The 22964-nt window shown below is 44.3% G+C and overlaps 2 long non-coding RNA genes across 2 annotated transcripts; one reads left to right on the top strand and one right to left on the bottom strand.

Moving 5' to 3' along the window:
* Positions 1-1777: 1777 nt before the first annotated feature.
* Positions 1778-3296, bottom strand: LOC131186666 (uncharacterized). The gene is made up of 2 exons (XR_009152402.1): positions 3177-3296; positions 1778-2256 (listed from the first exon to the last, which is right to left on the bottom strand). It is a non-coding gene; the product is annotated as an uncharacterized LOC131186666 (long non-coding RNA).
* On the top strand, positions 2308-15367 carry LOC131186668 (uncharacterized). Its single transcript, XR_009152404.1, has 4 exons — positions 2308-2620; positions 3292-3352; positions 10069-10190; positions 14853-15367. It is a non-coding gene; the product is annotated as an uncharacterized LOC131186668 (long non-coding RNA).
* Positions 15368-22964: the final 7597 nt, after the last annotated feature.

Raw genomic sequence — 22964 nt, 5'->3', positions numbered from 1 at the left:
GCTTAATGACTGTTCAAAGTTATGACAGGTATTTATGACCCGGATCTGAAGTTCAGACAGTCGGCCCCTCCTCCTCCATAGTCACATGACCAAACCTTGGACACGCAGCAACATGGCCGGATTTGTGGTCACGTGACCACATTTTTTACAACGGTTTTGCCGAAAACTGGAGCTTACTTCCGCAAAACTGCACCCCTAGCAAAGCTCGGGTTCCCTTAATGACAATGGTATTCACTTAAGGACCACCATAACAAAAGGTCGTAAAATCAGGTTGGTCACATGACCAAGCTATTTGTCAACCACCTGCCTTGATTTTCCAACAGGGATTGGAGTGTGTGGTTGTAGCTTGGCGAGTGAGTGTGAGTCACATGGACCGGATTTGGTTGGCTATTTTGCAGTTGTATCCGGCTGTGATAGGTGTGGCTTAGTGGTTGTCCTCAAGAGTTGGGAGAAAGTATCTCCTACACACACTTCATGGGAAGTGATGTTTTGCTTCTAATAATTTTTAAACTGTTGCTGTTTCATTCGGTTCTTTTAATCAGGATTAAATAGTCTCAAGATTGGGTTAGTTAATGCTTACAGAAGACCAGGTCAACCGAACCATTCTTTTTTGACTCAGCGAAGGAAGTTGCGGAAAAAATTCATGGAACGAGGGATGGGAAAGGTAAGTGAAAAATTTAACAGAGTAACAGAGTTGGAAGGGACCTGGCAGGTCTTCTAGTCCAGGGGTCTCCAACCTTGGTCCCTTTAAGACTGGTGGACTTCAACTCTCAGAGTCCCTCAGCCAGCAAAGCTTGGAGGTCCTCTAGTCCAGGGGTCTCCAACCTTGGTCCCTTTAAGACTTGTGGACTTCAACTCCTAGAGTCCCTCAGCCAGCAAAGCTGGGAGTTGGTCCACAAGTCTTAAAGGGACCAAGGTTGGAGACCCCTGTTCTAGTCCAACGCCTCGCTCAAACTCTATCGCATTTCAGACAAATGGTTGTCCAACCTCTTCTTAAAAGCCTCCTGCGTTGGAGCACTCACAGCTTCTGGAGGCAAGCCATTAAATTTGGACCTTTAATGGTTCTAAAGTGGGAGGGGGTTGTACTACAATTCCCACAATCCCTTCCCTACAAGGCTGGAATACAAAAGGGAATTAAATGTCTGCCCATCTTCAAAAACTTGGTTTTCTCTACCTGGTACCTCACCCATTGTCCATCCCCCCGCCATCCCTACCCTCTTTCTCTGGTCTACTATGACTTTATTTTTATATTTATTTGATTGATTTTCTCTTCTTCAACCAGAAGAGGTGATGATCTAACCCTTCACTTCCCACAGCTTGCGGCCCCTCTTCGTCATGTCGTGTAAACACATCCCCTGGTGTGATGCAGTGTACCAAATCGGGAAAATAAAGGACCCCCTTTGGTAATTCTTAAAAATTAAAAGGGGTCTTGGAAGGTTGGAGAGCTTCCCCGAATCACTCCGTTCTCTCCCCCCCCAATGCAGGGGTGCTATTCAGGAGGTTCTGACAGGTTCTGGAGAACCGATAGCGGAAATTTTGAGTAGTTCAGAGAACCGGCAAATGCCACCTCTGGCTGGCTCCAGAGTGGGCTGGGAATGGGGATTTTGCAATATCCTTCCCCCAGGAGTGGGACGGGAATGGAGATTTTGCAGTATCCTTCCCCTGCCATGCCCACCAAGCCACGCCCACCAAGCCACACCCACAGAACCGGTAGTAAAAAAAAAAATTGAATTCCACCACTGCCCCAACGCTCACAAAGGACGCCAAATCCACTTCGTTGCAGGCAAGGGGTTGTTTTAATAGCTTCACCGGGATAACAGAGCAGGAAAATTCAGAGGGTGAAACATTTCCAGGTCTACCTTTTGGGTTTCTGGGAAAGAGGAGAACGTGCTAAAGGTAGAGGTCGGTTGGTTGCATTCTTTGAAGGCATCTACTTCTGCTTCATTTGGGTAGATCCCCCACCACAACAGCCACCACCGCAACGCCGGCCACAGCACCGACCACAACAGGGCCCCGAACGGTTGATGCAACAGCATCTGCTGGTCTGCTGGGTCTGTTGAACGCCCATACCACGACTGCAGCATCCGCCGCTACTTCCTCGGCGGCCACAGCAACCTCCTCCTCCGGTTGTCCCACGGCTGCAGCATCCACCGCTACTTCCTCGTCGGCAGCACCCTCCACCGAGGCCGCTGCTACCTCCGCCACAGCAGCTCCCTTGTTGTTGCTGTTGTTGTTGGCTCATGTTGACCGCAAAGTCTGGAGGGCGAAACACAGAGGGACGGGTGTTACTTTGAGGTCCTGGAGAAGAATGTGTGTTGAAGAGCTGCGTTTCAACATGCAAAGAGTTCTAGTTTATCTATCCTCCTATCCTGATTTATCTATCCTCCTATCATCCCCTCTGTTTCTCGTAGTTGACTCATGTTTCCTGTGGTTTTGGTAAGCTTTGAGAAGTGGTGATGGAGCAACCAGTGTTCTGTTGTGGCTTCCAAGGATGGGCAACTCTGTCATTAAATATAAGGATGCTGCACCATCTGGATGAAGCTCTCGTTCTATCTGATTTAGTTTCCTTGGATATCGACTTGGAAACAGCAATCTCGGAGAAGGAACTCCTAGGCTTCTGGTACGGAATTTCTGGTATCAAATTTCAAGGTTTGCCGAAGCGATTCATTGGTTGGGAATTATAGGAGTAGAAAGCCAAGACTTTGGAAGGTGCCCCAAGTTAATCTAAGGATTTCCAGAATCCCTCGGTCTATCTTAAAAAAGGACAACTCTTCTTATCTAGTGTTGGAACCACTAATGGTGCACGAAGACACCGCTGAGCCTCAACATCAAAGACAGCTTCAATGGAAGCAAATTCATGTTGCTGTCGATCAGAGTTAAGGTCCCTGCTTGAATAACCTTCAGCAGAACCAGACGAAGGATTAATTCTAATCTATCTGCTCAAACATCTAAGCGAATTCAAGACAAAACATTACCATCTCTGCTGTTTGCTATTGTGGTTCCACCAAGCTAGAAAGTCATTCATGGGTCAACAGAGAAAGACCATCTGCAGACCAGAAGACAACCTGTTTGCCCAGAGAAAAATCCTATCTTCCATTCTGGGCATCTCCAAGAATGGACTTGATGCCCATCATCACCCTATGTTAGATGATTAAAGAAAGCTTTCTCATACTCACCTGTTGGTTATCAAGTAGAGGAAGTCTGGAGTTGGTTGAGTCTACTCTCTCAAGCGAATGAAGAACCTCTGGTCATAGTCCTCTTTTTATACGATCTCTCCCTGTCCCATTTCAGAAACCAAATCACGTTCTAAGAAAACCATTGGCTGTGGAGGCGTCCAATACCTGACCCTACGGTATGTACTGATTTACATATCTCAGGTGACTCATTGTTACTTGTGATCCTAATCTACAGGTAGATCTGAGATTATTATTTTTTTGGACGATTCTACTACTATGACTTGTGTGTGACATCCTTATGAACTCAGAAATGATGTAACTGGTTAGGAAGTGGAGATTTTCTCATCAACTTTTTGACATTCGGTCTTTCAAGTTTGTATGTTCTAAGACTTTCAAGTTTGTATAGACTAGAATAACAGAGTTGGAAGGGACCTTGGAGGTCTTCTAGTCCAACCCACTGCTTAGGCAGGAAACCCTACACCACTTTAGACAAATGGTTATCCAACATCTTAAAAGCTTCCAGTGTTGGAGCATTCACAACTTCTGGAGGCAAGTTGTTCCACTGATCAATTGTTCTGACTGTCAGGAAATTTCTCCTTAGTTCTAGGACTTTCAAGTTTGTATGTTCTAGGACTTTCGAGTTTGTATGTTCTAGGACTTTCGAGTTTGTATGTTCTAGGACTTTCGAGTTTGCATGTTCTAGGACTTTCAAGTTTGCATGTTCTAGGACTTTCAAGTTTGCATGTTCTAGGACTTTCAAGTTTGCATGTTCTAGGACTTAGGGGAAAAAAGAAAGAAAAAACTGTGGTCCATGCTTCCACTTAGCTGTTCTCTTAGAACCCATAAAAATCAACGTGATTCTTGAGGAAGAAGGTCCCACTAGGTTTCCCAAGGTAAATATGGACCCCATATCATCTGGAGAATTTTTGCTAGATCCCCTTGGGACACAAAAGTTGTCTGATTTGGAGCTGTGTGTTAACCAAGCCAACTATCATGGTTTGTAGAGCTGTACAAGATCCAAAAGTAGCCAGTTGTAGGTAATTCAGCGAACTGTCATTGATATATCATAGTTTAGTGCCATATGAATTGGGTCTGTCACCAATTTGTAGATGGGGCTAAGGGACCATCAATGTTGCTAAAATACAAGGTGTAGCATCCTTTATCCTTGGACACTGTTGCACCTTGTTGCCTACAGAGGATTGCCACTTAGCTAGCCCACTACACTAAACCACATACAAATTGCATACTTCCACAACACACTAATGAACGGCAATAACTTGTACAATTGTGGCTTTTTCTAAAGGTAGGTGGGACCTCGTGTGTGGATATCTTTCAGCCAAGTATTGCCACACTTAATTTGAGGACAGAATTACGGCATTGGAAGGGATCTTGGAGGTCTTCTAACCCAACCGCCAGCTTGAGCAGGAGATTCCATACCATTCGGGACAAGTGGCTGACCCACAACTTTAGGGTTGTGGCTTGCAATTTGAATTGCAGTTGTGAAGTCCTCACGTTTGATGGGACAGAAAAGTGTAGACGATGTCTCCTCCATCTTTCCATCTCCTTCCCCAATCCCCTAGTTCCTCCTGAAAACATCTAGAAATGTTACATCTCAGTCGTAAGGTTCTCCTCGTTAGCCCCAATGATTCGCTTAGAAATCTGATAACGGAACTGGCAACCAATCTAATCCCGCCAACTTTCCTTAGAAAACAGCTCCAGGGAGTAGCCAGAACTTCAGAGTTAATTTACAAGCATTAGCTATTCATTTTCCTCCTAGCATCGCTAAGACAGCATAATTGTAGGTGGAAAATATGCCCAACTCCTAGGTTTTACAATTTTTTTCTTCTTTGGCTATGTGTATACTTAAAATTAGGCTCCAGATAATTTTGATCCTTCAGGTAGGAAAACACAATGGTAGGAGATGACATTCTTGCCTTGTTCTCGGAGTTTTAACCTCTGTCTGGAGACCTTAATTTACAAGGATTTGTACCTATTTGGTGTCAAGAAATTGGAAGGTGTATATCTTTAAACATGATGTTGAACGCCTCTTAATGTTTGGCTCTCAAGGACCTATAGTAGAACGTAGAATATCAGAGTTGGAAGGGACCTTGGAGGTCTTCTAGTCCAACCCCCTGTTCAAGCAGGAGATCCTATACTATTTCAGACAAATGGTTGTCCAATCTCTTCTTGAAAGCCTCCAGTGATGGAGCACCCACAACTTCCAGCGGCAAGCGGTTCCACGGGTTCATTGTTCTGTCAGGAAATTCCTCCTTAGTTCTAGGTTGCTTCTCTCCTGGATTAGTTTCCATCCATTGCTTCTTGTCCTGCCTTTGGGTGCCTTGGAGAACCGCTCTTCTTTGGGGCAGCCCCTCAAATATGGGAAGACTGCTATCATATCATCCCTGGTCCTTCTTTTCATTAAACTAGCTATACCCAATTCCTGCAACCGTTCTTCGTTTGTTTTAACCTCTAGTCCTCTAATCTTTGTTGCTCTTCTCTGCCCTTTTTCAAAGTCTCAACATCTTTTTTTATAACGTGGGGACCAAAACTGGATGCAAAACTTTGCGAAATCCATCCACACGCTGATATATATATATATATTGTCCAGAGAAGTTCATTTTGGGAAACAGGAATCTCGATGCATAATAACTTAACTGGCAGAGCCACAAAACTTGTAAGATAGGTTAGCTTAAGATCACAGCAGGTGGTCTGGTGAATTTCTTCACTAGGAGGTCCTTCAGATCTCCCTGGGCTTAGCTGAAGACGTGTTTTGTGAAAGCACAATAAAATAAACCAGCCAACTTGTAGCGTGCGAACGTGCCTCTGAGCTGTTCCACTCATCAGGGGCAATGATCTGTATGGTTGTTGTGCGCCGTGATACAACGAAGATGGAAGTCAAGGAATTTCAGAACGGGCCTGCTGAGATGCGGTTGAGCATTCTGGATTCCACAAGAGGTGAGTGTATGTATGTCAAAGAAATTGCTCATCGTGTCACTTCCTATGCAATTAGATGCCCACATGTTTCTGCGGGTAAGACGATCAGTGTTGCAGAGCTATCAGTGGAAAAAAATCCTGAAGGTTGACGTGGTGCCACTCAAGATAATCCTTGGATGGTCCCAGGCGGTTGAGAACCTCCATCGGTTGAGTAATGAAGAGAGTGGGCCATAACATCAGTCAAAGGATCCAGCTCATTGAACGAGGTGTAACAAGTTTATGTGGTTTGTAGCTCAAGGTGAGATCTCCAAGCTCTGCCCACAAGAAGTTTTGGGTTTAATCTTCACATCTACAGGGGAGGAGTCCGGTTTCACAGACAATAGGTCTGAAGGATTATTATTTGAAGGTATCAGGGATACCTCCCAAGAATGTTATGAAACTTTCAACTGGAGATTTGGCAACAGGCCAGTTGTATCAATTCAATTGAATGCTAAGTAGCATATCCTGAAACGACACGGCAATGCAACATATCGGTTGGTTGACACATGTGTCAGGTCCTCCTAGCCTCTGAGTAGGTCATGCTAACCCAACCTGTCTCGGTATAAAAATGAAGTGAGAATGAATAATGACAGAAGAGCCCCATAACTACATGGAGAAGGACTTCTGATGAGATCATTGCCCAATCCTAGTGCAAAATATGTATGTGTCCGACTCAAAGAGGAGGAGGTCTTTTTCTATTTCTGCTTCTCTCTTGGGAATTATCCCCACACCATTTCAAGACTGGGCTTCCCTGGTGGATCAAACGAGCTTTGAGCTGGAGATTTCATGATCAGGGTTGGCTTGCTGGGGGTTCGCAGGGGTTCGGGAGAACCTCTAGCTAAGGTTCTGTGCAGTTTGGAGAACCCCTCCCCCCAATCCCACCCCTGTGGTAGATTTATTTATTTATTTATTTTATTTATAATTTAATTTCTATACTGCCCTTCTCCCGAAGGACTCAGGGCGCTTTTACAGCCATATTAGAAACACAGAATATACAAAGTATAAATAACAGATTTAAAACGAATTTAAAACGAAATATTTAAGAGACCTAATTAGCTAAAATGGTCATAGACCGATAGAAAACCCTTTAAAATTTAAAATTATAATTAAGTTAATTAAAACTCACTTAGGCTAGTCCCGCACGATTAAATAGTAGAGTCTTCAATTCCCGCTTGAAGGTTTGGTGGTTGGGGAGTTGGCATAACCCCGGAGGTAACTCGTTCCAAAGAGTTGAATTGAAAACAAGGACTAGGGGTATAAGAGGGCAGTGTTCCAGTATTCAAGGGGCTGCCCCAAAGACGAGGAGGGGGGGGGGTCAAACTATTATCCAAAGCAGGGGTCTCCAACCTTGGTCCCTTTAAGACTTGTGGACTTCAACTCCCAGAGTTCCTCAGCCAGCTTTGCTGGCTGAGGGACTCTGGAAGTTGAAGTCCACAAGTCTTAAAGGGACCAAGGTTGGAGACCCCTGATCCAAAGCACCAGAAGACAAGACAAGAAACAACGGATGGAAACTAATCAAGGGCAGAAGCAACAGTGAGGACAAATGAAACAGTGGAACGGCTTGCCACCAGAAGTTGTGGGTGCTTCATGTTGTGGGAGGTTTTTTTAAAAAAAAAGAAGATCTGGTTGATGTTTCTGGTTTGTAGACATGGAATCTGCTTTTGGCCTCCTAATGTAATCTAGATTCCATCCAGGTTAGACACCATAAGTTGCTGAGATATTAAAGGTATTCTAAAGATCACCCTGATTGTCAGTGACCTCGAAAAATACATTTGATCCAATTTCATTTTAATTGTTTTCCAATCCCTGATAGCTTTTTTTTTTTTTAAAAAAAATTAGTGGTAATGAATGTTGGAACATGATGTGCCAATGGGTGACACCAAATAACCCTAGCTGGACAAGAGAAAAAACAAAAAAAAAAGAAGTATACACAATTACCACCAAAGGTGCTTTTTCTGGAGGCAACTGGACTTCCTTGTTTTTTTCTTTTGAAGACCTTTTGCTTCTCATCCAAGAAGCTTCTTCAGCTCTGAGAAGGATAGTGGGGAATGGAAGGGTTTATATTCCTTGCGGACAGCTTATTTATTTATTTATTTAATCAAATTTTTATACCGCCTTTCTCCCGAAGGACTCAGGGCGGTTCACAGCCAACTAAAACCACAATAATAAATATAATAAAACAATAATTAAAAAAAACCTATCAAATATGGCCCAATTTAAAATATATATAAAACAATAAAACCCAGTTAAAATTTAAAACCCCAATAGTAACATATAAAATTCTAAAAATCCTATGCCAGTCCTGCTCGAAGAAATAGGTACGTCTTCAGCTCGCGGCGAAAGGTCCGAAGGTCGGGAAGTTGACGAAGTCCCGGGGGAAGTTCGTTCCAGAGGGTAGGAGCCCCCACAGAGAAGGCCCTTATCCTGGGGGCCACCAGCCGGCATTGCTTGGCCGACGGCACCCTGAGGAGTCCCTCTCTGTGAGAGCGCACGGGTCGGTGGGAGGCAAACGGTGGCAGAAGGCGGTCCCGTAAATAACCTGGTCCTAAGCCATGGAGCGCTTTAAAGGTGGTAACCAATATCTTGAAGTGCACCTGAAAGACCACAGGCAGCCAATGCAGCTTGTGCAGTGGTCATTGCAGCTGGTCATTTGCATCCTTTTAAAGGGTCACTTGGAGGTTCACCTGTGTCCTCAGGGTCACCTGAGTGCTGCAAATGGTTCCCGTTTGCAGTCTGCAATTTTTCTTCTGGAAATCCGTTCCTACTCCCACACCATTCCAGGGGTGTTCATCCCAAATTGTGTCGCTAAAAAATCCGTAGAGATTCTCAAGTCATCCAAGTCATGGTTTGTCCCAAAGGCACTTTTTTTTCCGGAGGCAACTGGGCTTTCTTGTTTTTTGTTTTGAAGATGTTCAACAGGATAGATGATAGAAAAAAGAATTATGATGTAACTATAGACAAAGGAGGTAAAAATAAAATTGTACCAGAGGTGGGATTCACATAATTTACCTACTGGTTCACCTAGAATCAAAAATGTGAGCATGCATTTCGCTCGTGCACACGTCTTCCGCGCGTGTGCCCGGCCTTAAAAACATGCCTAAATAGGACAGCCTAGAGCTGGGGTGGGTGAGGCAGGCCCACCTTTTGATTTCTGCTACCGGTTTGCCCGAACCCTTTGAATATCACACCTGAATTGTACTTATGGCTGCCCTGTATCTTTTTTCTTTCTAATCTTTGAGAGAAATCCTTCCCTTCCCCACCATCCTGTCAAGAGCTGAAGAAGCTTCTTGGATGAGAAGCGAAATGTCTTCAAAAGGGAAAAAACAACAACAACCAGAAAGACCAGTTGCCTCCTAAAAAAGCACCTTTGGGACCAACCGTGACCATGGATGACTGAGAATCTCTGCGGACAATTGCCACCGATTCTCAGTTTTTCTTTTTTTCTTTTATTTCATAAAGCTATTCTAAGTCTAAAAGGGCTCAGTGGCTAAGGTGCTGAGCTTGTCAATTGAAAGGTTGGCAGTTCGGCGGTTCGAATCCCTAGTGCTGCCACGTAACGGGGTGAGCTCCCATGACTTATCCCAGCTTCTGCCAACCTAGCAGTTCGAAAGCAAGTAAAAAAAAATGCAAGTAGATAAACAGGAACCACCTTCGGTGGGAAGGGAACAGCGTTTCATGCGCCTTTGGTGTTGAGTCATGCCGGCCACATGACCACGGAGACGTCTTCGGATAGCGCTGGCTCTTCGGCTTTGAAACGGAGATGAGCACCGCCCCCTAGAGTCGGGACCTTTACTTATTCAAGTCTTCCTGCTTATGAAGGTCAGAAGGGAAATTCAAGACAAGTCAGAACTTTGAACAAATACGCAATTGACAACCAGTTGTTATTCTTTTCAACACATGCATTGGTTTATTGCCACAGGAATAGGAAAGGGGCAAGCTGAAAAAGTTCACGAGATGTCACGTCTGAGCAGAGCCTCCATCTGGGTATCCACTGTTGAACTCCATTTGTGGATTCCATAATACAACTCCAGAACTTTGTGGGTGAGTTAGGGCAGCGCTCAAGAAGTCAAGGATGTTGTTTCTCTACAGAAGAAAGGCAAGTAGGCTTCCAGATCGGCGGTTGCGATGTGGGAGCCGAAGGTTTTTCACCCTGAGTTGGGGTCTCCTTCTGGGATCTTGCTGGTGGCTCCTGCTTGGGAGAAGACGGATTCTCCTTCGGTGGCAGACTTGATCCGATGTCCTTCTTCTGAGTAGACATCTTAGCTGAAGCTGGAAAGGAAGAGGTGAAATCAGGGGTGAGGCTGCTGGGGATTCGCAGGGGTTCGGGAGAACCTCTAGCTAAGATTCTGTGCAGTTCGGAGAAACCCCCAAATCCCACTCCTGGCTGGCTTCGCCCACCCCTCCCCCCCTCTCCCAGGAGTCCCCACGTGGCCTGTTTTGGATGCAGCTAAGTGCAGGGCGCGCACAGAGGCTCGGGGAGGGTGAAAAACAGGACTACTGGAAGTTTGGGAAGACCTGAAACGGGCCCATTTCTGTCCTCCAGAGCCTGGGGAGGCTGTTTTCGCCCTCCCGGAGGCTCAAGGAAAGCCTGCAGAGGCCGGGGAGGGCAAAAATGCCCCCCCTCTGTGATGCAGGAGACTGACTAGGCCAGGGGTCTCCAACCTTGGTCCCTTTAAGACTTGTGGACTTCAACTCCCAGAGTCCCTCAGCCAGCAAAGCTGGCTGAGGAACTCTGGGAGTTGAAGTCCACAAGTCTTAAAGGGACCAGCTTTGCTGGCTGAGGGACTCTGGGAGTTGAAGTCCACAAGTCTTAAAGGGACCAGCTTTGCTGGCTGAGGGACTCTGGGAGTTGAAGTCCACAAGTCTTAAAGGGACCAAGGTTGGAGACCCCTGGACTAGGCCACACTTACCGTGACAACGCTCAACCGGGCAGAGAACCCCTTGCTACAATTTTTGAAGCCCACCCCTGGATGAAATCTTACGAGTTTGAGGATGGAGGAACACCAGATCTGGAGACCAAGACCCAATTGATCCACCCGTGATCAAATCCTTCTTTTGAATTCCGTGGATTTGAAACCGTGTGTGTTTGTGTGTGTGTGTGTTAGGGGGGAAGAGATCTTCTCTATGCTTCCGAGCACTTTTTTTTGCAGATAAAAATGTGCGTTGCGAATCACAGAATTTTTTAAAAAGTCCTTTTTGAAAAAAAAATAAAAAATACTGTGGGCGAGAGTGGTAATTCTCGTTGCCCCAGCTTTTTTTTTTTTACATGGAGAACAGTCGTAATTAGGATAATGAATATACACGAATGACTCAAACGAAGGCAGGGGAGAAAAAAAAGAGAGAGAAAAAGAGGAATTATCCGAGCGGATTTTGTTTTTTTTTTTAAATAATGACTGTTTACACATTTATTGTATTAATTGCTTTTGTGCGCCACCCAGAGTCATTTTGGGTGAGATTGGCAGCCGTATACTTTGGAGAAATAAATTTTAAAAAAATTAAAAATCAGTTTCTTTTAAATCTGATTCAGATTAACAGAGTTGGAAGGGACCTCATAGGTCATCTAGTCCAAACCCCCCCCCCAAAATAATGTTCACCGTTCTAAAGACGGAGGAATTAATGGCTCGGGAAGAATCCTGTCGTCCCGAGAAAGTGACAATTTCGGCTTTTAAATTTTTTCAGACGTTTGAAAAAATAAACTGCAATTTGGCAGTTCGAATCTCACCAGCCTCAAGGCTGACTCAGCCTTCCATTTTTCCGAGGTGGGTAAAATAAGGACCCAGATTGCTGTGGGGGGAGGGGTGGAGGGCAATATTTGCAGGAATATTGCAAATCACCCTCAAATTTTCAAATATTGAAAATTTGGAAAAATCTGGAACAATCAAACCGTATGGGAGAGCCGTACTCACTTTTCCGTGGAGCCGGACGATCTAATGAGGAACAAGGGATGGTCAGAAGAATTGAGAATTTAAAAAAACAAGAAATGGGCTTTTATAGACCCGTATTGCAAAGAAACGCCCGATGACGTTTCTCTGTTGCGCATTTTGGACTCTTCATTGCTCAACGAACCAAACGTTACTATGTACCCCGCCTGACTTGCAAGGGTACCTTTTGAGAACAGGTTAGAATCTATTTTTAGAAAACTATTTTGCTTCTCACCAAATCTACTACGTCTCATACGGATGTCCCTCTTTAGAATTTCCCCCCCAAAAAGGTGTTTCTAGAGCAGCGTCCCTTGTTTATTTATAGTTTCTTTCTACCTTCTGTTTCCTCCGAGTCATTCGTTCCTGTTTTAGGATCAGGCAATTCTTGAAATTTAAGTTTCTTCTAGGATTAGGGACAGGGGTGGGATTCAGAAATTTTAGCAATCGGATCTTTGCCCTGTTGCTGGGTGGGCGTGGCCACGGTGGGCATGGCCTACTCAGCCTCCTGCACCATGGGGGGTGTTTTCGCCCTCCCCAGATTCCGTAGGCTTTCTTTGAGGCTCTGGGAGGGCGAAAAGAGCCTCCCTGGGCTCTGGAGGCCCTCCGGAGGCCGGAAACGGGCCCGTTTTTGGACTTCTGGTACTTCCAGTAGTCCTGTTTTTTGCACTCCCAGAGTTTCTGCGCAGGCGCTGCACTTACCTGGAATCCAAAATGGGCTGTGTAGAGACTCCTGGGAGAGAAGGGGTGGGGTGGAGGGGATCAGCCAGTCCTTGCAACTACCGCTTCGGCAAACCAGATTAAAATTAACATCCGGTCCGCCCGAATCGATCTGAACCGGCTGAATCCCACCCCTGATTAGGGAGAAATTCTGCTGGTCAATGAACAAACTGAATTGACTAATCACTGGAGGTCTTCAAGAAGAGACCGGGCAGCCATTTGTCTGGAATGAGACAGGGTCTCCTGTTTGAGCAGGAGGCTGGACTAGAAGACCTCCAAGGTCCCTTCCAAGCCTGTGATTCTGTGTTTCCTGTTCTATGCAATTCAGGGATTCAATGGTTGTTGAACTTGCAAAAGTTGTTTTTTCATCTTTTTGAAAGATAGGGCAAGAATGTGGGGAGCAACAACATGAATTTTCATCGGTCTTGCAACACCATCTCCGACTCCTACAAAATGATCAGTTTAACATAATTTTGGGGTGGCAGTTGAGCCCACATACCCAGGGAAGGCCTGGCACAGAATAGTTAAGTATTTAGGGCAAGAATGAGTCAAAATAAACAAATACCAAAGATAGTGGGCAGGTGAGGTTCTACGTGTCTCTGCAGATGATTTGCCATCTCGGTTGGTGGGAATGTTGTATAAAAGGGCCCATCGTCCCCAGGGAAGCTCATCAGCTCCTGGACGCTTGTCGAGATAACTTGGTGATCAATTGGGTGAGTACCAGAAGTTCTTTGTCTTCTGAGGGATCCATCAAGGCCCTTCCTCAACATCTCGTCGAGAAAGATTGGTAGCTTCCCAGATTTCCTACTGACAAGTTTCTGAAATGTTACCATGAGGTCTGTCTCAAAATGATGCCTGGTCTACCTTCTATAAGGGCTGATCATTGAACCACCTAATGCAGAAGGACCTCTTCTCGCTGGTAGTTCGTTAGCTGAAACTATGCTGGTTTTTCTTTCAATCTCTGGTTGAACCTAACGGCATACAGAGTAGAAGCCTAAAATATTGTATCTTCTCCATCATGGGGAAAATATTTTTTGAGGAAACTTGATGGCTAACTGGAGGGCTGCAGAAGTAGACTTTGACGGAAACTTAGAAGCATGTATGAATGTGTGTGTGTCAGAGGTGGTAATTCTGGCAGTTCGTACCGGTTTGTGCGAACTGGTGGTGGCGACTGCGGGAGAGGCCTGCCCACCTACCTGGATGTAATGCCGTCCTATTTAGCTATGTTTTTGAGGCCGGGCGCATGCGCAGAAAACGTGTGCACACACAAAGCCAGCATGCACATGTGTGGCGAACCGGTGGAAAGCATTTCTGAAACCCACCACTGGTTTGTGTGTGTGTGTATGTGTTTAATATTTTTTCACAAGATTTTGTGTTTCTAATTAGGTAACAGTCTATGGTTAGCAGTGAGCTTTGGGGTGGTTGAGAGTTACATTTTTCTTCCTTGACTGATGGATGGATCCTAAACTCAAGGAGCGATGAGAAATCTGTATAAAGAAATAGGTGGTTTCAAGACCAAAACTTTCCATCTAACGTAAACGTAAAATTTCATGAAATTAATTAACAAGAGGAGAATTGTTCTCTGCGTAATTTAAAGTCTCCCTCATAACTCACGCTGAACATTAGAATCGGGTGGAAGGGATAGGAAGTGGTGTCATCTAAGTTGGAAAGGGTCATGATGAAGAATCTGGTTGTACAATTTTGGGTTTCAAGAGATTTATGGAATACTTACAGGAAAAAGTAGGACTCGCCCAGAATGGAAACAAAGCTTTTCAGTGTTGTATCTCAGATGCTCATCCTCAGATGAGAACGACCAACAAAGCAAGTTTCCCCTCAGACTAAGTCTCTTGGGTTCTTGGGTTTTTTCATGGTCCAGTCCAGATCTAGAAACCTTCCTAAGTTACATTGGGAGTTTAAAAAGGAAAGGGGTTCTCCAGAAAACCAACCAAACAAAAACGAGAGACTGGGATGCGGAGAGTTCTTCTGTATGGATCTGGAACTTTTAGACCGTCTCAACTTCATCCCAAGGCTAACATTGTTGTCTTTCTTCTTGCTTTGTTCCCAGAGACTCAGAAAACATGAGCCAACAACAGCAGAGAGGAGGATGTTGCTGCTGTAGATGCTGTGGAGGAGGTGGTGGTGGCGGCGGCGGGAGCAGATGCCACGGAGGTGGTGGTAGTTCTCAAGTCAGCCGCAGCGGTGGTGGTGGCGGTGGCGGCGGCGGCTGTTGTGGGAGAAGCGGCGGAGGATCTTCTCAACAAACCCAGAGCAGTGGCGGTGGCTGTTGTGGTGGAAGTTCTGGAGGGTCTTCTCAACAAACCCAGAGCAGCGGCGGTGGCTGTTGTGGTGGAAGTTCTGGAGGGTCTTCTCAACAAACCCAGAGCAGCAGTGGTAGCTGCTGCGGTGGACCTTCTCAGCAGAAGATGAAGTAGACGTGTCCAGGAACTCCCGTACAAATTCACTACTCTCAACAATATGTATTTCTCCTCTGCTTGTAAACCAACTATGCTTTGACCTCTCCAGGTGGCCTTGGGTGGTACCTTCTTGTCTTTGGAGATCCCTGTGAAGGTATTAAAAACCCCTTTCATGCAAGACACTGAGCATTGTGGTATTCTTTTCATGCCTCCACTGAACCGTGCATATATAGTATGCACATGGAAGATGCGTCTTTCCAACTCAGATTAATGCAACTCAGATTAATGGCAAAACCAATGGTGGGATTCTACTGGTTCAGACAGGTTCGGGAGAACCGTTAGCTCCAACTTTCAGCTGTGAGCAAACCGGTTTGCTCAGATTTTGAAATGGGCCCGCCCCCCCACCCCTGTGTTATACTCACCTATAGTTCCGTTTCCAAAGCTCAGCTGGTCGGCATGGCAGACTGTATTGCTATGCCTCAGAGGTGGGTTTCAGCAGGTTCTGACCAGTTCTGGAGAACCGGTAGCGGAAATTTTGAGTAGTTCGGAGAATTGGTAGTAAAAATTCTGACTGGCCATCTATTCTCTGCCTCCCAAGTTCCAGCTGATCGGGAGGAAATGGGGATTTTGCAGTATCCTTCCCCTGCCATGCCCACCAAGCAATGCCCACCAAGCCATGCCATGCCCACTAAGTCACACCCACAGAACCGGTAGTAAAAAAATTTGAAACCCACCCCTGGCGGAAGGTGAGTTTTCTCCAAACTGTCCACATGTGCGCTTAGCGAACAGGTTGTTAAACAGTAGGATCCCGCTCCTGGACGCAACCCAGGCCTACATTATATAACCCACCTAGTCATGAGTTCTCCTGAATTCCAGATAAAGACCATTCCTAGCTCTGATCTTCCGGAAACAAAGCATGTGTTTTATGGCACACCGCCCCTAAAATCCATACACACACAAAAAAAAATCTAGGTTCTACGATTCTACATTTTGGAGGGAGGAAATTCCAGTCCATCCGTTTGCTTGGTCCATCCAACTGGCTGAAGGAACTTCAAAGATTTCTTTATTGAACCAAGAGATTTTTACTCTGGGTTTCAAAACACACAACCCTTCACACATGTCTTCACACGTTCTCTGAAGTCTGAATTAAGTCAAGTTTGCCCTGAGCAGTAGAACTTGTCACTCTTGTTCGGTGATGTATATTAATAATATTTTATATATTTCCCGGTTACTGCCCAAGCTTAATTCATGTTTAAAGAATCTAGCAAACATCTCTCTTTTTTTTTTTCCAAAACTGCACCGACATTTTTCATGCACCCGAAAAACAGGAGGGAGGAAAGCTCATTGCAGTTACATTCTCAAAAGAAAGACTCGAAAATACATCTTTTGCGCCGTCTTGTTTAAATATTCTAAAGACAACAGGATTAAGGTCACATTTGGGGTGGGGGGAGTTGAAAGACATAAAAGGGGCTTACTTTTTCCTACTGGACGGGTGAAACATTTTCAGAGAAAGGGGGACATTTCATGTACATTCCCCCAAAATGTATACATTTCATTTATTCATCAAATTCCTAAGTTGCGTGACTTTGAACGGAGTCCAATGGTATATACGGAAGCCATTCATTCCAGAGGTGGCATTCATTTATGTTCCCTACAGGTTTGCAGATGTGAGCATGCATGGTCCACACATACGCACAGCTTCAAAATATGCCTAAATAGGATGGCATAATGTCAGGATGGGTGGGCGGGCGGGCCCACCCACAAAGCTGAATACCACCTCTGATTCATTATCCTCCTTTTTCTCAATTTGAGCTAGTTTAGTTTCAATTTCAGTTTTATTAAGAAGGGCAGCTTATCGATGCCTGTGTCATTTTCCAGAATGGAGCCAGGAACACTTGAGAGGCTAGGAGCAAAGCATTCTGGGGAAAAAAATTGGCAGTCAATGGCCATAAATTTATTCCTCCCCACTCCTAACTATGCAGCTTCCCAGGGTGGGGAGGGGGAGAGCGAAGTCTTCTTCTACGTGTTGCAGTCCAGGAAAGGAAAGGAAAGGAAATTAGCAGGTTTTATTTTTTTCATTTACCAAATGTACGTGGTTGCCCATCTCACAGCAAGAGGCTCTGGGTGGCAGGCAACAGCGCTAAAAATAATTAATATATAATTAATCAATAGTAAGAGCAACAAGCTGGAGATAGCACAAGAGAAAGAACTGGAGAAAAATCACCAAATAATAAAGACCTGTCAGTAGAAGTGGAACGACTGTGACAAAAGAAGCAAAGGTAGTTCCAATAAGTGATAGACAACTTGGGTGTAATCTCGCACCTCTTGAACATCATTGGCATTGACAAAAATCCTCAATTGCAAGAGGCAGCTTAGCTCCGAACAGCTGACATCCTGCGGGGAGACCCTCAACACCATCAGTATCTGTCTTATTTCAGGTTCTTGGGAAGAACTTAACAGGTGGAAATAAAGACAAAATCCGGTCTGAACATCTGGTTGACTGTGGAACTGACCATAATAATAATAATACATTGACATTGATGGCATTGACAAAAATCCCCATTGGTCAATTGCGAAAGGCAGCTTGACTTGGGACAGCTGACATCCTGCGAGGAGACCTTCAACATCATCGATGATCAACATCTGTCTATCAAAAAATGCCAAACCCAGACTGAACATCTGGCGGATTGTATGACGAACAGAATAAATAAATAAAGAAGAAAACTATTAAAAAATTGCAAAGCTAAAAGAGAAAAATATGCATTAGGCCGAGAGAAGATGTTAATTATAGTGGAGCCACCCCAACGCTCAGCTGCATTCTAGGCCCAGATTTGGATGTCTTACAGGACATCATACAGAACAGAGAATTCTAGATTTTCTGGATTTTTGTTCTCAGCTATTTCGCCCCACTGGATCCAACCTCGTTTCAGTCGATCTGAAAGTCCCCAGCATCACTTCCTCTGCTCTAGTTGATGAACCAAAACACACACCCAGTGAGTCATCTTTTGACATTCCTTCATTCCATCCCAGGAGATAAGTTAATTGAACAATCTGATAAAGAGGAAGTGAACACCCAAAGTGTTCCTTTGGGTTGGTTCGCCCTTTCTGCATTTTTTCCCCGAATCGGCTCCTTGAATGACTCCTAAAAGGATTTTTTCTTTAAAAAAAATCTGATTTTGTGGTTACTCCTTTGAAGACCGCAAAGTCCACATTCTGGACAGAAAGAACCACCGGTTTGAAAGAGTTTGATTTTACTCCATTGCAGATTTTACTCCACGAATCATTGTCAACTCTAGCGAGGTGGTACACATCTCTGTTTTGAGGCCGTTAATTGGTGCTGTCCGAAGACATTTCTGCGGTCATGTGGCCAGAATGATGTCATAGAGTGCTGTTACTTTCCCACCGAAGTGGTACCTATTTATCTACTCGCATTTGCATGTTTTCGAACTGCTAGGTTGGCAGGAGCTGAGGTGAGAATGGGAGCTCATCCCATCATGTAGTGCTCGGGTCTCAAACATGGGCTGCCAGCTTTCCACCCAACAAGCCCAGCGTCATAACCAATGAGCCACCATGCCACCTGGTGAAAGAGGTCAAATGAGTTAAAACTGACAGTCCCCCCCACACCTTAACAGAGGGGGGGGGGGAGAATACAACACCACCTATCTCCTGTTTACAACACAGTCCTTTTAGCAGTTCCAAGAAGGCTCCACACGCATTTGCACTCTGATCCAGGTGAACCTGAGGGTTCAGATAAACTCCCTAGTGGCCTCAGTGATTCTCAGAAAGAGCACTAATGACCAGATGACTACACAGAATATAAATCCTTCCATTCCCCATCCATCATTCAGAACTGAAGAAGCTTCTTGGATGAGAAGCGACACATTTTCAAGGAAAGTTTTTTTTATTATTTACATTTATATCCCGCCCTTCTCCGAAGACTCAGGGTGGCTTACAGTGTGTAAGGCAATAGTCTCATTCTATTTGTATATTTACAAAGTCAACTTATTGCCCCCCCAACAATCTGGGTCCTCATTTTACCTACTTTATAAAGGATGGAAGGCTGAGTCAACCTTGGGCCTGGTGGGATTCGAGCTTGCAGTAATTGCAGGCTGCTGTGTTTTAATAACAGGCTATCTTACAGCCTGAGCCACCACGGCCCTCAGTGGCTTTTTGAAAAGCACCTTTTGGATAAAAACAGGAGTTTGGAGAGATCTTTGGTGTTTAATTTCTGTGTTGAATTGGGCATGAGGATCTGAAAAGCAAGACCTGTCAATGAGTTATTAACCCCGTTGTCAAAATCATAGGATTCCCTCAACACTGTCAAACTATTCACGAAGGCTGCCTTACTAGTGCTATTCTCATCGTTCCCATCGCCCATCTCCTCCCACTTATGACTGCATGACTTTGTTGCTGCTATCCTTACGATTGACATTGATTGTTTCCCGATTGCTTATTTGTACCCTGTGACTATCATTAAATGTTGTTCCTTATGATTCTTTTTTTTTTAAATTGAGTTTTATTCAATTTTAACAATTAAACAATTCTTATTCAACCCTTGTGCATGACTGTGACCATTTACATATCATCACACTAGTGTTCTCCTATACGCTATATAATTTTACTAATTACTGGATGATACTGGAAGATACATTCATCAAGATTCTTGATGAAGGTATCTTTTCTTTTATGTACACTGAGAGCGTATGCACCAAGACAAATTCCTTGTGTGTCCAATCACACTTGGCCAATAAAGAATTCTATTCTATTCTATTCTATTCTATTCTATTCTATTCTATTCTATTCTATTCTATTCTATTCTATTCCTCTTCCTCTTCCCGTTCCCTTCCCCTCCCCTATTGTCCATCATTCTACTCTACTCTACTCTACTCTACTCTACTCTACTCTACTCTACTCTACTCTACTCTACTCTACTCTACTCTACTCTACTCTACTTTCTATTCTATTCTATTCTATTCTATTCTATTCTATTCCATTCCATTCCATTCCATTCTGTATTATTCTATTCTGTTCTGTTCCGTTCTGTTCTGTTATATTCCGTTCCGTTCCATTCTGTTCTATTCTATTTCTATTTCTATATTTCTCCTATATTATTTCTATATTTTATTTCTATATTTGATGAACATGTCTTTTCTTTTATGTACACTGAGAGCGTATGCACCAAAGACAAATTCCAATCATACTTGGCCAATAAAGAATTCTATTCTACTCTACTCTACTCTACTCTACTCTACTCTACTCTACTCTACTCTACCCTATCTCTTCTATTCTATTCTATTCTATTCTATTCTATTCTATTCTATTCTATTCTATTCTATTCTATTCTATTCTATTCTATTCTATTCTATTCATTCACCCAATTGGAAAGAGGTCCCTGATCATTAATCAGTGCCATGGAATTGAGAAGCCTCTGCTCTGTATCCCTTTAAATTTTATCCTTTGTTCCTTCTTCAGAGTTTACGATCTTCAACTCGGTGAAGTGACCCATTGAGTGGCACTAATGATACATTGGCTTGGTGTAGGAAACCCAGCCCTTGTCCTTACATGAACTGAACATCTTGATGAGCTGATTAAGGATTAATTGTCCGAACTTCACATGGACTTGCAACATGACCATCTGCATTCATCTTATCGAGCAAACTCAACTGAAGGTAGTTTGTTTATCTGAGATACGAAGGAAATCATATACTTTGGGAACAAGCTTATTATTATTATTATTATTATTATTATTATTATTATTATTATTATTATTATTATTATTATTATTATTATTATTATTATTATTTTAAAAAGAGAGAGAGAATGGAATACGCTTAATTCAAGGATTAATATTTTTTTATTGAAGCTTAGTTCATTCACACATGCATCTGGACCTTAGGAAGGAAGGAAGGAGAAATAAATAAGGGAGAGGGAGGGAGGAAGGAAGGAAAAAGAGATAAGGGAGACGGAGGAAGGGAGGGAGGGAGGGAGGGAGGGAGGAAGGAAGGAAGGAAGGAAGGAAGGAAGGAAGAGCTAGAGGTTACAATATTTTCTCGTGATTTTGCAGGGTGAAGATACAGTTAGCCAATTCTTCTCAAGTTCCTCGCAAGCTAAAACCAAGAGTTTCGGGGAATGCCGATGGATGGGCAGAAGACAGGAAGTGGGGATGACCACTTCCTGCGGAAGAGTCCCCCTTCTAGGAATTCTTCTGGCTTTTCCTTCTAGGGAGGCCCCTGGCAATTTTTCTTCTTCAGCTGCTGTTGTTTTGGGTGCTGGGGGAGCTCCTGTTCGGATTTCCCTTGGTAACCGCAAGGATCTGTGGCATAACTCGGCTGGTCGTCACATGCTTGCTTAGGGGTGTTGTTTCCACACTGGGCACCACAGTTGCAGCAGGGTGGATACTGATCACCCTGTTGGTGATGTTTGTCTTGCTGGCCACCCATGTTTCTTGGTTCTTGAAGAAGAAGAAGAAGCAACGCTGAAAGGAAAGGGAGGAAACCACAAATGTCAAAACAAACCAAGAAAGATGCATTCAGTTTCCTTTACCGTTCCTCATTTGTGGATGGAAAACTTGTCAAACCAAAGCACATTCCTCGCACCCTTTTACCGGTGGTGGGTTGTTACTGGTTCACCCCGGTTTGGGCGAACTGGTAGCGGCGGCGGCAGGACATTCTCCAACTGTTGAGTTTAAGGCGTGCCACCTTTGATTCTGGAGCTACTCTGAAGCCAACAACTGGCAACCGGAGAGAGGTCCTCCGTCCATTTATCTTCTGACCCCTTTCAGAATTCACCTCTGCAATTCAGAGGTGGGTTTCAGCAGGTTATGACCAGTTCTGGCGAACCGGTAGCGGAAATTTTGAGTAGTTCCGAGAACCGGTAGTAAAAATTCTGACTGGCCCTGCCCCCATCTATTCTCTGCCTCCCAAGTCCCAGCTGATTGGGAGGAAATGGGGATTTTGCCGTGTCCTTCCCCTGCCACGCCCACCAAGCCACGCCCACAGAACCGGTAGTAAAAAAATTTGAAACCCACCACTGCTGCAATTGGTATAAGGGAGACACACAACCCCAGGAGAACTGTGCACAAAGGCTTCCTTTTGATCCATCCAAAATCTCTGCGATGGGTTTACTTACTAGAAATGACCACCCACCATCCATGTTCTTCTAAAGCAGGAGTCTCCAACCTTGGCAACTTTAAGACTTGTGGACTTCAACTCCCAGAATTCCTCAGCCAACTTTGCTGGGAGTTAAAGTCCACAAGTCTTAAAGTTGCCAAGGTTGGATTCTAAAGTATCCAGGAGTCCATATCTCTATGATGTCCCCTTCCATCTCTTGGTCTCTTCCCTCGTCTCTTAGCCTCCTCAACCTTTCTGCTTGCCCTTGTCTGTTTTTCTCCCTTCCCCTAGAAGCTGAAGGAGATAATAAAAAAAAATTTGAGCTTGGTGAGAGAGATGGAAGAGAAGGAACATACCTGGTTCTCGAGGAGATCTCTGAAGGATGTCAAGATGTAGTATGGACACCCCTTCCAATGGGACCTTTTTATACGTTGTTTCTTAGGCTGTGAGGGAGTGAGACATCACCCAGCTATGCCTGTGTTTATTTTCCTTTTGTCTCTTGAATAAAAGGCCATTCTAATGAGCTCGCGCTCTGCAACCTTCCTTTTGACTCAGGATATTAAAATCATGCTAAAGAGCAAATCGGATGCATTTTTAATCGCCCATGTTAGCCTTGATTTCATGGACGGATATGCCAGGCACGCCTAGGAAGAA

This window comes from Ahaetulla prasina, chromosome 17 (genome assembly GCF_028640845.1).
Source record: "Ahaetulla prasina isolate Xishuangbanna chromosome 17, ASM2864084v1, whole genome shotgun sequence".
NCBI classification, from domain to species: Eukaryota; Metazoa; Chordata; class Lepidosauria; order Squamata; family Colubridae; genus Ahaetulla; species Ahaetulla prasina.
Note: the sequence above shows the minus strand (reverse complement) of the source record. Positions and strands in the feature narration are given on the sequence as shown.